Raw genomic sequence first — 15,307 nt, 5'->3', positions numbered from 1 at the left:
GCACATTATTTATTAACACGATTTTTGTCGTATATTAATTCAGAGTAATTTTACTTGTTTTTTAATCCCATAATTTCTTCTCTCCTTTCTCTTTCATCCATCTTTTTTATTTCTCTTTCTTTCTCTTTAGTTCATAATGTTTGTAAATAATTAATTTATATATCAGTATAATGAAAATAATAACTATATTAAAAAATCAACTCGTTCAGTTGGAATCGAAACATTCAAATAGAAAATAATGTAATAAACAAACAATATACGCTTAAATATTCGTTTATTCATTGAACAATATCGATTTTGTGAAAAGTAATACACTCAATCCTTTTATAATCGATAATATCAAGCATTAAGTAAAATCAAGCAGTCCCATAACAATCATAATAATTCCAACGTGATAATAAATTCACATAAGCATTAAAATTTTGTTCAGTTTTAATTAAAATGTTTAGCTATTTCGGTATTCAGTAACGACGCCGTTGAATTTTATCCGCATGTAGGTTAATTGGGGGCAGATGGATCGTGGAAGCAACGTGTTTCCACCTCTATCTTTCAAAATAACCTCGTTAATTTCCATCTAAAAGTCTCGATTTTCCGGTAATGAACACATTTCTAGTTAAAGACATTGGTTTTTGGCACATAAAGTTACACAATATGAGATTAAACTGATTATGATGATTTGAATTAAATCATAGTCGAATAATAATGACATTCCGTTATTAATTAATTCGTTGGTGGGCTTTGTACCGGCACGTTGTCATTATTATGGTCATCATCGTCTTTGAGGTGTCTTCATATATCGGAAGTTTCAAGGAATTAATATCTTATCACAGAGGAAGGAAATGCTGCCTTTGTGAGGAAAATTAAATTAAATGTGTTGAAATTGAAATGCCATAATATGGATGGAATTATCGTGTACGATCGTAATTATCCTCACATCTTCAGAACATAAATGGATATTACATAAGAAATTTGCCAAATGAAATTTTTATTTTTAATTTTTATTGAATTTGCTTTCAAAAATGACTTCTAGATAACGTATTCCATATGTATGGAAACAGATTCAAGGATAAAAGTCCTAAAATAAAAGTCATAAAATAAAAGAATATTACTGACAATAAGACATTGCAATGTTGAATATTGAAGTGTTTTTTCAACGTTGAACGTATATTTCGCGATGTTGGTGTAACATTTGCAATGTTGTAATTCAACGTTTCTAAGATGTTGATTCAACATTAATATGTTGTATGGAAATCCCAATATTAATGGAAAATAATGATCAGTTTCGTAAAACATTATTTCAAATTTTAGTCTCAATCTGAACGTGTTATGTTACATTTTGATCATTTTAATGGAAAATTCAGGGAGATGCAATTAAAAGAGAGAGAAATGATTTGAAAAATATCACGTAATTTTACGAGGGACATGTTGAACAATGAAATGCGCATAAAATGACGAACCCAATATGGTATGAGAAATGGATGATAGAACAATATTGTTGTATAGACACGTCAAAATAAACGCATTATATTGATTTTCGATTGTACTGTTCAAATAAAAATTTTGTTATATGTAATATGAATCAATTTATAAAATAATAACAAAAATTATGAAAATAAATTTTGATAAGAAAGTAATTAAAGATCACGAAAAATGTATTGTGGCAATAATCAATTACGAAAAAATTTAATTTATAAAATATCTGATATTGTTAATTGATCTAATTAATTTTATTATAAATAAGAACAACTGTAAAAATAAATTCATAAAAATGTATAAAAAGCTTTTTATATTCTGCGACTATATATGGGTATATTTTATTTCTATCTACAAATATTGTTATATGTAAAATGTTTACATTGTACTAGAATCGTATTTCCAAAACAACGCACAAAAAATGAAATTCATGAACCATTGAGAATTTTACATATCTGTATAACTTGAAATAAAAGTTCACATCGCAAATTAGTAAAATGACTGCACAACAACACAAACCATTGAGTGGTTGTCCGTAAAAATATTTTTAGTTATAAACATGTACGATTGAATCTGCTCTTGTACCAGTTATCTCGCACTAAAATAAAATCCGTAAATATCATTTGCAAAATCTGTGATTCTGTAGAACGATCAAAACATTTTTTATTGAGATATTTTCTACTTTACGATTATTGTTCAAAAAATTATTGTTCCAAAATTCAGATATTCTTCAAATTTCTTGTAACAGAAATGAAATTAAAAAATTAACTTTTCAGTAGATAGTATTTATTTTAATTTCATTACTTTCCGTTAACACCTACAATCCGCTGAAAGCCATCTTGAGTTCTTAGGTAGTATACGTGTATGTTGTGCATGAATAGCGTCGGGTTAGTTTTAAGATGCATCGTGTCGCAAACACAAAGGGTTAGACGTTGACTCTGCGGACAATAACAATGCTGATGCAAGACGGCAGACGCAAATTATCCCTGGGAGGTATTATTAATTAATGCCCTTGTTAAGCTACGGAGCTTGATGGGGAACGAGAGAAGAAGCGAGATGCGAGCTAGAGATAACTGAATGTGTTGCACAGGTGCACTGGGTGAGATATAAAACTGGGAACACGTAAAATGCGTTTGTGTACGACGTACACAAGTGCGCGCACGATAACATGCCATGAATGTACGACATGCAGCGTACGAGCATGCTGGGAATAACGAAATTTTCTGGACGGAACGAATTAAAATTCAAACACTTATATGACATCGTCGAGAGAAGATCCGTGCGAATGAAAAGGAGGGAAAGAAATAAAGTCGAAAAATAATTTTCGTGAAAAAGCAACGTGGGTAAACAAAATGGAATTTTCTCAAGGATTAAGAGAATGAATTTTTAGTTAGAAGAAAATTAAAAAATGTTGGATATGACACGTCGTAATATGATAGTAAACAAAATAATAAATTTTACAAAAATAAATCGAATATATAAAATAATTGTTTGTATCCTTGAGAGAAATAATTTTGAAAAGTAAAAAATTAGTAATATCTTTCACTCTCTCTTCTTTTATTTTATATATTCTAAATTTTATGAAATTGTACATTGAACATTACAACACGAGCCTTTTGTTTGTTAAAATGTAATTTATATTACATTTATTTCATTCCAACTAGATTTTTTTTTTAAATAAATCTTTTATTGAGCTTTAAGTTTAAGACTACATAGCTTTCACGACGACGTTAAAAATAATGTTAAAATTATGAGACTTTGCGACGCATGCGTTATTTATATCGAATTCGTTCCCAAGAACACGAGCAATATTAACAGCGTTTCTTCCCTTTCCTATTCCTCATCACCGGCGTAACGAAGTGTGTAAGGCCTTCCATCCCGCATACGTAATTACCAAAGTTAATTAAGATTTTGGAGTTGAGAAAGAGAAAATAAAAAAGAAGCGCGAGTCGTAATCGTGAAAGAGAGGGAAATAAAGGGCTGTCGACGCATTTAAGAATGCATTAGCCTCAGGAGAACGGAACTTGAAATGACATTAAAATGTCGTGGGCCGCCTGTACTGGTAATGCGGTGACGAAAAAAGACTCGGCGATTCGCAAACGGTTATAGAATAATTTTAGCATCAGCTGAACAAATCTCTTCTTCGAAAGGATAAAACTTTGGACATCCGTTCATTTTGACTTTCGCAGTAGCAGGGAACGACACAATTTTGTGGTTCGAAAGTGGATATTGCCGACGATATTGGTTTACCTATTTCATTTTGTACCATTGAAATGTCCATCGAGCTAGGTTTCGCATTTGCACGCTTTCTTTCATGGGTATTTTGAATTTTTATTGAAATCGTGACATGCTTTTGCAAATTTTACGTCCAGATATATTGACATTTTCGTTCACATGTAAAATTAAAAATCGCGTGGAATAAAATAAATTATAAGATAATGTGTTATATATCCGTTTGCTCCAAAAATCAAAGATAAACAAAATAAACAAGTGCGTGAAAGAGAATTCGAAACATAAAAAACCATTAGCATGTCAGTTTGATACATGTTTGAATTTTAGTTATTTTATTTTTAGTTAGTTTTTAGTTTTAAAACATAAACTATTTAATCTGTTGTATTAATAAAATTATTTATTATTATTTTTTTAAAAACCTGCCTCTCTCTCTCTCTCTCTCTCTCTCTCTCTCTCTCTCTCTCTCTCTCTTTCTTTTTCTCTTGATTAAATGCCCATTAAAGTATGCGTTCTTGATCATCACTCTTCACATTTATAACAATTGTCTGACGATTTTATAAAAATACTATTTTTGGTGTAAACAATGTATCTATCTTCACCATCCTCCGACTCTCATTGAGCTATCGCGCTTTCGGCTATCTACCATCTCCTCTTGAGTTTCTCATGCAATTGGTTTTTCGTGTTCCAAGCACTTCGCTGTCCTCGAAATCCTAATTTCTCGTTTTTCATTTCCTCACCCCGCCGCGCCACCCTCATCCAATGGAGCGAATGGTTCTCCGATGATGCGTTGCCCGCGGAATCTCGCCATTGCGTTCCGCTTGATTTCCAAGTTTGTGAGAGATATATGGAAAACGGGACTGATTGTGGTATCTGTGTAAACAAGTCGGAGCTATGCGTACTGGGACAACTTTTATTTGCTTTTGGTATTCTGGTCCGGCTCCTTCTTTCCTATACGTTATTTAAAATGGGCTGTGTTGTAATCTTGTTATTTCGGATTTAATTACTGTCGTAGAAATATAGCCATTGTCATATCCTATCCTATTATTGTTTTATTTTTATCGGTTAATTATGCTATCGTTAAAATATTTATTTAATAATATATCATCAAACAAATAATTTATTATATACAGATGATTGTAAAATTAAAAAGTTACCTATTTTTTTACACTTATTAAAATTATGCAATTAGAGTTTTATGCAATTATTGTGTAACAGCATTGCTTTATTATTTTATAATTTTAGATTGTTCTATTAAAGTCATTTATCAAATAGATCGTAGATAACTGCACCTCACATATATCCATTCACGATTTTATCGTGAATTAAAGATTTATTATAACAATAATAAAAATTACTTAGTTAGGCATTTTGTGGTTCACCTTAATTTGCACTTGCACATGTTTTCACGCATTATCACCGAGATCTCTTTCCGCGTCATCACGAGATGATCAAGATAGATCAGAGCCGGTACACGTGATACCCGGACCAGCTTGCGAGACGCACTAAATCGTCAAGCTCCGTCTACAGTGTGCTACGCGGTCCCTCTAACAATAAACTTAGGTAAGCCGACAAATACGACGACGACGACGACGACGACGACGACGACGCATAACGTGCACACACGCGTGTCGGCCACACGCGTGACAAACAGTCACACGCACTGTGGGTGCGTGAGCCACACTAACAGCGCGTGGTACGTCCCATGGCGACAAACCACTCGAGACGTTCCGTCGGTATGTGTGTGTGTGTGTGTGTGTGTGTGTGTGTGTGTGTAGTTCACAACGATGATCGTCGTGAATTGTCGTCTGTCGAGGTGAACGTGTATAAGTGCGAGCGAGTGAAATCTGTGAGGATGGAGGACCAATTGCCTTCCTCGTTACTCTGCACGATATTGTAGTGGTGCAAGCACTTGCCCCTCATGAATTTGGAGCTCACACGAAGATACGCCGGGTGTGCGGGGAACTCGATAATCTACGTGTGCGGAGAGCCCGCATTGTAGGCACCACGGCGCCGAAATGTGATATAGCAAATCGTGTTAATATTGTAAAGGGAAATACGGAGGAAGTATAAAGGATTAAGTGATATAAGCGACGTTGCCTAGATTAACACGGATTGTCGAAGCGTATGTTACTCCGACCGTGTTTCCTAAAATGACTATGCTCTCTGAGATATTCAGTAACCGGATATGAAACATGTAAATCGATCTGAGGTTGAAACTTGAAATTTTACGAAATTTTACGAATGGAAAAAAGAAAATTTTCAACCTACGCGTAAATCTTCCTATAGATTTTGTATTGTAATCATTTGTAACGAAACGCTGAATTTACTGTACTTTAGAAAAAGTGTTTTGTTCTATTAACCAAAGTTTTGCTGTAGCAATAAAAACTTAGTCAAAATGTATACCAAATAAAAGTTTTTAATTAAAATATATCAAACAAATCTATAATCATTTCATATACGAACTAATTTGTTCAATCGATATAAAAAAAGTATTTCTATTATTTATAAAGTCAAAGAATGTATTTCGTAATAGCAACTAAATTTTTTATTATATAAAAATATTTGGTTGCTGTTAAAAATTGCCTCAATAGTTTTGCTAAAGGTAATAAATTATGATTCTAATATGTATGTATCAATTTAGAGAACAAATCAGACGTACATCATTTGGACATGCAGATGCTAGTAATCCAAAATGCGATGCGACAGGTATACGCGACCATAATTAGCTATGTAAATTTGGCTGTTTACCATGATAGGAAAACGGTGCATGGATGTATTAAACACGAATAAGAGAAGAATGCTATTTTCAGTCATAGCGATGCTTACAATTAGCAATATTTATGTACAATTATCAGTTCTACAAATCGTGTGCCGATTTAATTTGTCAAATTTGGAACACAATTACAAACTAAAATAATAATGTCACAATGAAATTAATTAATCGTCGATTTAATAATAATTCTACTAGCATTAACAACCTGTAAATATCTATAACGTATTGCAGAAAGTATTACCCTAGTCGAGATTCAAAATTGTATCTTCCGAATTCCTTGCGAATGTTTTATCAATTCAACTATTGAAACATATGATAATATTTATTACTGAACCAACTTCAGCTTCGATTGAAAATAAAAATAAAAATTGAAAATAAAAATTTTTTCTTATTTATATTTAAATACTTCTTAATCGATTTCCACTTAATATTGAAGGTATTAAATTATTCCATATATCACGTTATTTCAAGACAGCATTCATAGATCTATAATGGGATATCGGAGGGAAATTTCCTATTTCGGTTGATTTTTTTAGCGTAAAGGGAAAAAGAAATTTTTTTGTAATTGGGTCTCCCAATTTGGAAGTTCCAAATTGCAATATTAGAAAAAGTCCCTTTTTCTTCTTGCACCAAAAAATTCTCTCGAAATAGAGAATTTCTCTCTGATATCTCATCACAAGTATAGACATCGTAATTATACGTGAAACGTTAATTTATATAATCTTGGCATACATAACTGTATTTAACAGATATAATTTTTAATGATAAATCTATTTAATTAATCTTATATCTTCTCAATTTTGTGTTTTCTTTGGTAGTCTTTACAAAATTAATTAGTCTCTACGAGTCAAATATTTAATTTAATATTTTGACCCAAAGTTATAATATGCTACGTGTAGAAATTATTCGTAACATTCGAATTATAAATTCAACAATTTCGTTATTACCAAGCGCATCGTAGACGTATAATTGAACTAGTTTGTAATCGTTGTTGATGGCGATAATACTGATGATGTAATAGTAGCGCAACGTGAATTCTCAGAGAATGCAGGATCAAAAATATTTTATTAGCGATGATAAACGCGTGACAATCAACGATGAATTTGGCATTGTGTCTCGCTTAATCATATAAATCGGTCATAATGGACGGCTCGTCAATTCGCGGCAAGCAGCGTTAAAGGGTTAAGGGGTGAAATCTGCACACAGTGAACTCCGCTTATCAGGTAACAACGTAGTAACGCCGCGTATCACGCGCGCAGGGAATTCGCAGTCGGTTCATCGATGCGACTCGTGCAAAAGCGCAGCATCCGAGCGTGCATATCTTCCGCGATCGATCCGTCCCCGGCGTTGCACACGGCTAACCACGAATACACACAGAATTTGCGATCCATTGCGTTGAACGTGTGCTCCCTTTGTAATCATATGGCGGCGCGTAGAGGCAAACGGGCACGGGATTTCACGTCTTATGGTCTTAGGATGTGCAGATGTGAAAAGAGACGCACAGGAGGAATTTCTGCACGTAGAAAAATTTTATTAAGCAAGCCACTCGAGCTTTGTGCGAAGCTTTCGTACATGGGAAATTTAAATTTCCATCACGGACTACCCCTCCTAGAGCAAGAAAGATGTCTTTATCTCAGTATCTCGACATTTTGTTAACTTCTTTTCGGGTTTGCTTGACACACTTTTTAATAATATATAACCTCCACTGTTGCTTTTCATTCCACGTCTTATTATGGTAATTAAAGTTACTTAACTTCTTCCTTCTACCTATATGCCCCTTTTTTATAAAACCAATATTCTTACTCGTTGCATTGTTTGTATACTTTTTACTTACACAGTAAAAAATATTTTGTATTTGTGTTAGAAACGATTTACTCAAATCTTTGTTAAAATTTTGTGTTAAATTTTTAATATATTCAAGTGTTAATTTAACATAATGTGTTTTTTTGTGTTATTCAAATATTTTATATTAAATTGATACTCAATATTTCTTATTTTTAAAATAATACAGTTTATAAATAAGTGAATAAGTAACGTAGTTTACAAAATAATAGTTTTTAAAACATAAATTCCAAGATAAATGAGTAAGATAAAGTGTATGTTAATTTTACATATTATAACTGTTAATTTTAATAAAAGAAAGATGATTATTTATAAATTATGTTAGTGTTACACTTTTGCGTTAATTTTTACCTAATATTTGGATTATTTCCTAACGTACTCATCTTGTGTTAAATTATTACAAAAATTTGACCGCTTGGACATGTAAAATGTATTAAATTTAATACAAATTTTTCAACTGTGAGCTATTTCTTTTTGTTTCTTTAAATTAATTCTTATTGTAATGGCAATTACATAATCTAATAGATAACGACGCGGAATATTCCAACGTACCGTCCATCGAGCGACGAAGCGTGACATTGTACTCGCGCAATAAAATTGTAATACGACATACGGGGGACAACGCGACGCATCTATTAACAGCGTTTCGCGACAAACAACATTACTTTCGGTACGCAACATTACCCATTACACGCATCATAACAGCATCCTGACTCCATGCCGGTCTATTCCGCGGCGATCCGTGAAGCCTGTTAATCCACGCGGCGATCCGTACAAAAGCCCCGGTGTGTGCGCGATCCGCGAGATCGTGCCGCCCTTTTCCAACTCACGTGAAAGCTGCGATTGCATGGCAGGTGTGGGGAAATCCGCGATTTGCACGTTGACGCGTTTATACACGGCCACCGATACGTATCACGATACGGCTTCTGGATGCGACGTTATTGCCAGCGTCGTCTCGTCAGACAGTGGAAGGAGGATCGACGTACATGCGGGAACGTGGCAAAAAAAGCGCACCGATGGGTGCCAGAAATATTATGCAGATAAAATATTCATAGTTATCGGAACTCGCGATCGAGACCGGCTTTATTTTCCACGATGAATAGAAATGGTGCCGCCCTCGCCGACCTGTAGGACACAAATTCTTTCTTTCTCCTCCCAGCGATGGGAAAAAAAGAAAAAGTACCGCACGTAATTTGATATGCCGTCGTTTATGCGCGAAAATAATTATTTAAGTACGTATCGCTTTATTATGCAGTAAAAGATTATTAATAACTGATCTGTTGTCAGTTATCCAAGGTTAATCGATAATCATGTGTTGTGCTTATAATTAATTTTTCAGGTATATAAAATTTTTCAGGTACTATAAAAGAAGAATAAAACATTTTACATTTTAAAAATAAACCAATTTACATTTTTTTTAATTAATTACAAACTTCATATTTTTATGATAAAAGATCTAAGTGATAGCATCGCCTAGGAATATCTAATTAATAAGACTTAACAATAAAATTCTTATCTACGTTTTCGATTCTATACAGTGTACTATGCAGTGATTTCGATAAGAAGCAATTTCAAATTCTCCATTTCCCATCGCAGTTTGTAGAAATGTAACGTTATTGTTCGACAAGAATACTACGAATACTTCGCTCACATTACAACTCCTAAACTAGTTAAAGGATAATACTTGTAAGAGTAGTTACAACTATACGATACGAAGAAACGATATCTGATTTTTTTCTTAAGTACGCAAGTATAAAGTTTAACGATCATTTTTGAGTAATTATTATAGATACAACAAAGAATACTTCGTCTTATTTTTCTGTTTACTTAGTTGATATTTAAAAATAATAACTTTTATATTAATCGTGCATTTATCTCATAATAAAATTTTTAGATTATTTCAACAACTGAGAAAAATTAATTAAACAAGTTTCGAGCTGATGCATGTATAACGAATCGCGGTAAAAAACAGTTGACTAAACAATTATTGCAATATCGCGTCAAAATTAAATTAAAACCAATTTGGCAATTTTTTTCACACAAAATGCAAGGGTTCGCAGATGATTTGTGGAACTTAATAACGGCATGCCGGATTTAATTGCCATTTTTGTGCGTGGCCAAGCCCACAGCCGAAATGACTGCTGAGATTTGATTAAATTCCTAATTTGCGTGGGTGAAATTAACTCGGTCGCACAGAAATATAAGTTTGAGGAATTAATTATCAAGGGCTCGGAACTCGTTAAGGAACTATTGAAATTTTCATTAGAGTACAACTTCTATATTTTATGGCAAAATAATCCCTCCAGTGTTTGAAATTAAATGATACTACAAGTTAAATACGCTGAAATGGAAACAAGAGGGACACATGCAATTCCAATGCAGAGAAGAAAAAAAATATAACATTTATAATCTGAAATAACTTACATTAAACATTTTCATTGTTCAATTTTTTATATAGCGACCCTTTTTTATTTTATAAACTGTTCGCTCAATTTTTTTGAAACTTGATCTATGAAATAATTTAATGTTTTAATTGAATCTGAGGTTAAAAATAGAAAATTTAAAAAACAGATTCAATATGATGAAAAAAAATTTGATTATCATAAACTAAATTTTAAAGGAATTTCTAATTGCTTAATAAGATCAGGTTTTTAGTTTCACTTTATTTGAAGCTTATCGTGCTACATAAATAGTTAATACTAAAATTTCCAAACTGATTTTCAAACTCTGATTATGAACCCTGTGACATTAGATCCTCCTTTATGGAGGTTACTATCCTTTTGAAATTTGATATTTTCAAGCTGCATTCAAACTCAGAGACACCTTCTAAAATCGAGTTTCACGATAATCACATTATTTCTTTGAAATTTGAATTTTAGAATTTTGAGAACAGAATCGAATTTAGTAAAATTATTTAGAAAATAAGATTTTTCATAAGTTACTTTGTTAGAAAGCTTCGGTCCTTAAAAGGTTAAAAACATTATCTTATTTGATTATATAAATTATAGTATTACTATAAAAAGGTAATGTTATGCAAAGATTTGTATCAATATGATAATTTTAATGATTGCCAAATATCTTAATTTGTTGCATATTTTCGTGATTTTTGTTCCTATTTTAATGATAAATATCGAAGATATTATATTAAATGAACATTTCATTTTTTTCTCCTATATTAATTTTTATCACAGCCGATTACAACTAAAGAATGATTATAAAAAAATGGAAAATATATATAGAAAATGTTCTTTATATTAGTATATCTCCTTTATTTATAAATACTAAAAAAAAATATATATATATAAATAAAGGAAATATATTAGTATAAAGAAAAATATAGGTATATATTAAATATATTTTCCATTTTTTTCATTATTCTCCAGTTGTAATCCTCTGGGATAAAAATTAATACAGGAAAAAAAATGTCCATTTAAAATATAATATCCTCGACATTTAGTTTATCATTAAGAAAAACCCGAAACGAATTAAAATATTTAGTAATAAAATTTTTTAATACTTTTCCATTTTTTGTAATCATTTTTCAGTTATAATCCTTCGTGATAAAATTTATTTAAAAAAAGCAATGAATACAGTTTATTAATAAAGAAACATTACAGCAATATCGTTGTATATTATATATAATATAACGACATAATGCATACACACACACACACACACACACACACACACACACACACACACACACACACAAAGTGTTTATTTATTATTTATTATATTCATTACTTTTATTAATATTTGTACATACATTATACATTTGTATAATGTACAAATTAAACGGAATCAAATGTATCAATTAAGTAAATATTTATAAAGCCACGTAATATTTATAAAAACTGCACACATATATATGAAGGAATATTTTAAAAGTAATGACGTAAAATCAAACGAGTTTTTTGGGACATCTCCGTTTTGGTCGAAAATGAAATATGATTAAATTGCGCCTACGTTATGCGCCGAGTATGATGTAAGCCGGATGCGCTTTCAAAATAATTGGAAATATAATTGGACAAAGATACCATAGAAGAATAATAACGGCAGGGATTCCACGCATTTCCCCTTTCTACTTTTATAAATCAGCTCTCGTTATTACAAAATCCAAAAATATTCCGGAGATTAAAATTCAATCATCCGAATGTTAATAAAGCAGCCATACAATAAATTTTAACTTTTTATACGATCGATTGCTCTACAAGCATTAATAAATTAAATTCTATTAATCTCGTATATAAGTATACCGCGTACGCTTGGCCTAAAATCAACGTTCCGTAATTAACCCGAATGCTCCCTCGAAATAATTGGGTGTATAATTGACCAGAAGTCTGAACACACATAATGTACATATACTGTTGTGTGATCGATAGAAAGCCATATAATATTTGAAATTGTCAATTAATAGTCTTTGATAATTTATGTACAAAAATGTTATTAAATGGCATATTTAATTGAAAGAAATATAAATAAAAATATAACAAATATAATTCAAATATAATATAATTCAAATAAACTAACAACGAAAAACATGAGATAGAGTCGTAAAAATCAAAACGCAGTTGTAATACGCAAATAAATATTTTAAAACGGAAGGTCTATTTTTTATTCCTGCACTATAATTTTTTTCTTATTTTTAAATATATTGTATATCAAACATATATCTTCATCTCAAGTTTCAAAAATGTATTAGTTTAGCTATTCAAAGCACACCTAAGCATCTTTAAAAACCAATTCCATATTGCATTTATTGTATTGTATTACGTTGATGATGACGATTAAAACTGGAACGTTCATAATCACAGTAATCACAGTATATTATTTACGAAATTTTATCAAATTAAGATACTTCGTATTAAATTATTTGCAAATCACCCCTGAAGAAAATAAAAATCGGAAGTCAAATATAAAAGGAAAGTAACAGAAATGTAAATGAAACTTCTAGGCGGCGAAAATTAAAACAACAAAACGTAAAAGAGGCGTTTTAGTTTCTGTCAACATTTTTTTTTACGTTTCAATTCTCGCCTTTTCGAAATGCTTTTGTTATTCTTTTCTTATATTTGACTTACGTTCCGATTTTTGTTTTTGTCAGCATCTAATTTTGACCTATTCAGTTTTTAATTTTTAATTATTGATATTTCATATGTAATTGCATACATGCACATTTAATAAATTGGAAAAGATTTATTATACTTACTGTTTAATGCTATTTGTGAAATTTTCTGTAATTGTTAGGTATAATGAGACAATGCTCTTTCTTAAACGTTAATTTACGCATTCCATACGTAAGCGAGATAAGACGATGAAAAATAGTAGATTACGAGTGGCAGTGAATAACCACTGTCTTACATCGTCCCAATATACTTGCCTTTGAGATGATATCGCATGATGTTTCTAAGTTAATTGCATAATGGCGAGTGGCAGTTGGATTCTGTAAAAAGCGCCAGCAACATGCAAATCGCCAGAATAATAATGGAAACCAACGGATAAAACACAGACTGTATCTTTCAGTGCCTTCTCTCCGCTTCTATATGTATATATATATATATGTGTATATAATCCTATTCTCTTTATAAGCGCACAAGTACAAGACTCACGGTTGGATCCACATTATCTCGTTATCACGTTATATAATTAGTTTCTCTTTGCGCTGCTACTAGAAACTTGGCCAGACATGGTATAACACTCTAACAATTGACGATCTTCAAAGCCCTAATCATTAAGCGGATCTCTCAAAACTAATTAATATTAATTTGGATTTTAGGAATAACATATTATATGGATAAAGCATTAATAATTAAAATATTCATATTGATGCATGATATATATGTATATGTTATAAACTCCAATATATTAATAATGTATTATAAATATTTTGCGACGCTTGCTAACAAATCGCGGAATATATTCATCCATTAAATTTCTGTCAATTTAGGTGCTATTATGCATGAATATCCCACTGAATAGTTTAATGTCTAACAAAGAGATTGCAAGTAGTATTTGGCTGCCAATTGAGAATGAGAATAATGAAGATATGGTTTATTACAACGGATGAACTGCGTTTTACAAAGATAGAAATTCAACATTTCATGCGTCATTAATTTTAACATAAAATTATATTAATTTCTCAATACGGATTAAAAGTAGCATTTATAAATTTAATTGTATTACATATTATTGTAAAATTTTTTATTATTAATTTATATAATCGCTGCTATATAAATGCAGAAGCTTAGATAGTAGAAGAGATATATAAAACCTCTATATAAATTTCTATCTCACATCAATTCGTATTTCAACAAATCATACTGTATATATAAAGTATCCACAAGGATCAAACGAGATCAAACTTATGACGTATTAATGAGGTCGAGTAGATAAAAGAGTTCATACATTAAAAAAATGCTTTATTAAGAAAGGATATACACTACCGTCAGAAAGTTTAGGACCAATGTGATATAAGCTTAAAACACATAATTTATGCTAAAATTATAAAACAAGTATACATTAAATAGTAATTGTTTTTTTTACTTAATTATTATATCTTCAGGTTCATATAATGCTGTGAAAAATAAAATTGGACTTGTATATATTTTAAACAAAAAAACACAAAATTAAGTTTTTAAAACGTTTGGTCTTTCTGACGGTAGTGTACATTCAAATCAAGAAGATATCTACATTATAATTTTTTTTGTAGAAACTATTAGGTGTTGGAATTAATTCGTAGCGTTTTTTAATGAAAGAATGTTATTTATTTCACATGAGCATTAAAAAATACATTAATGAAAGTACTTCCCATCACTTGTAAAACGCTACGAATTAATTCCAACACCTAATATTAACTTTACTCAAATAGAATTTTGATCAATATCTTACACGAATTTATATTAGTGTGAGTGCTATATAAAATATTCAACTAAAAAAATTAACAAATAACACCGACAACTGTTGATATCAATAATAATAACAGTTTATGAT

General features: G+C 31.0%; 1 protein-coding gene across 3 annotated transcripts in view; it reads right to left on the bottom strand.

Annotated features, from left to right (window-relative positions):
- Nucleotides 1-5,500, bottom strand: part of LOC105151281 (zwei Ig domain protein zig-8) — a 114,792-nt gene extending 109,292 nt beyond the window's left edge. The window contains exon 1 of one of the 3 annotated variants that reach the window (XM_011064902.2): nt 4,860-5,500. The gene's annotated coding sequence lies outside the window, so the exon portion shown is untranslated. The remainder of the gene's footprint in view (nt 1-4,859) is intronic. The other 2 variants (XM_087406570.1, XM_087406571.1) reach the window with 2 other exon arrangements.
- Nucleotides 5,501-15,307: the final 9,807 nt, after the last annotated feature.

This window comes from Acromyrmex echinatior, chromosome 5, assembly GCF_024713525.1.
Source record: "Acromyrmex echinatior isolate Ae372 chromosome 5, ASM2471352v2, whole genome shotgun sequence".
Classification (NCBI taxonomy): domain Eukaryota; kingdom Metazoa; phylum Arthropoda; class Insecta; order Hymenoptera; family Formicidae; genus Acromyrmex; species Acromyrmex echinatior.
This window is presented reverse-complemented; position numbering and strand designations above follow the sequence as displayed.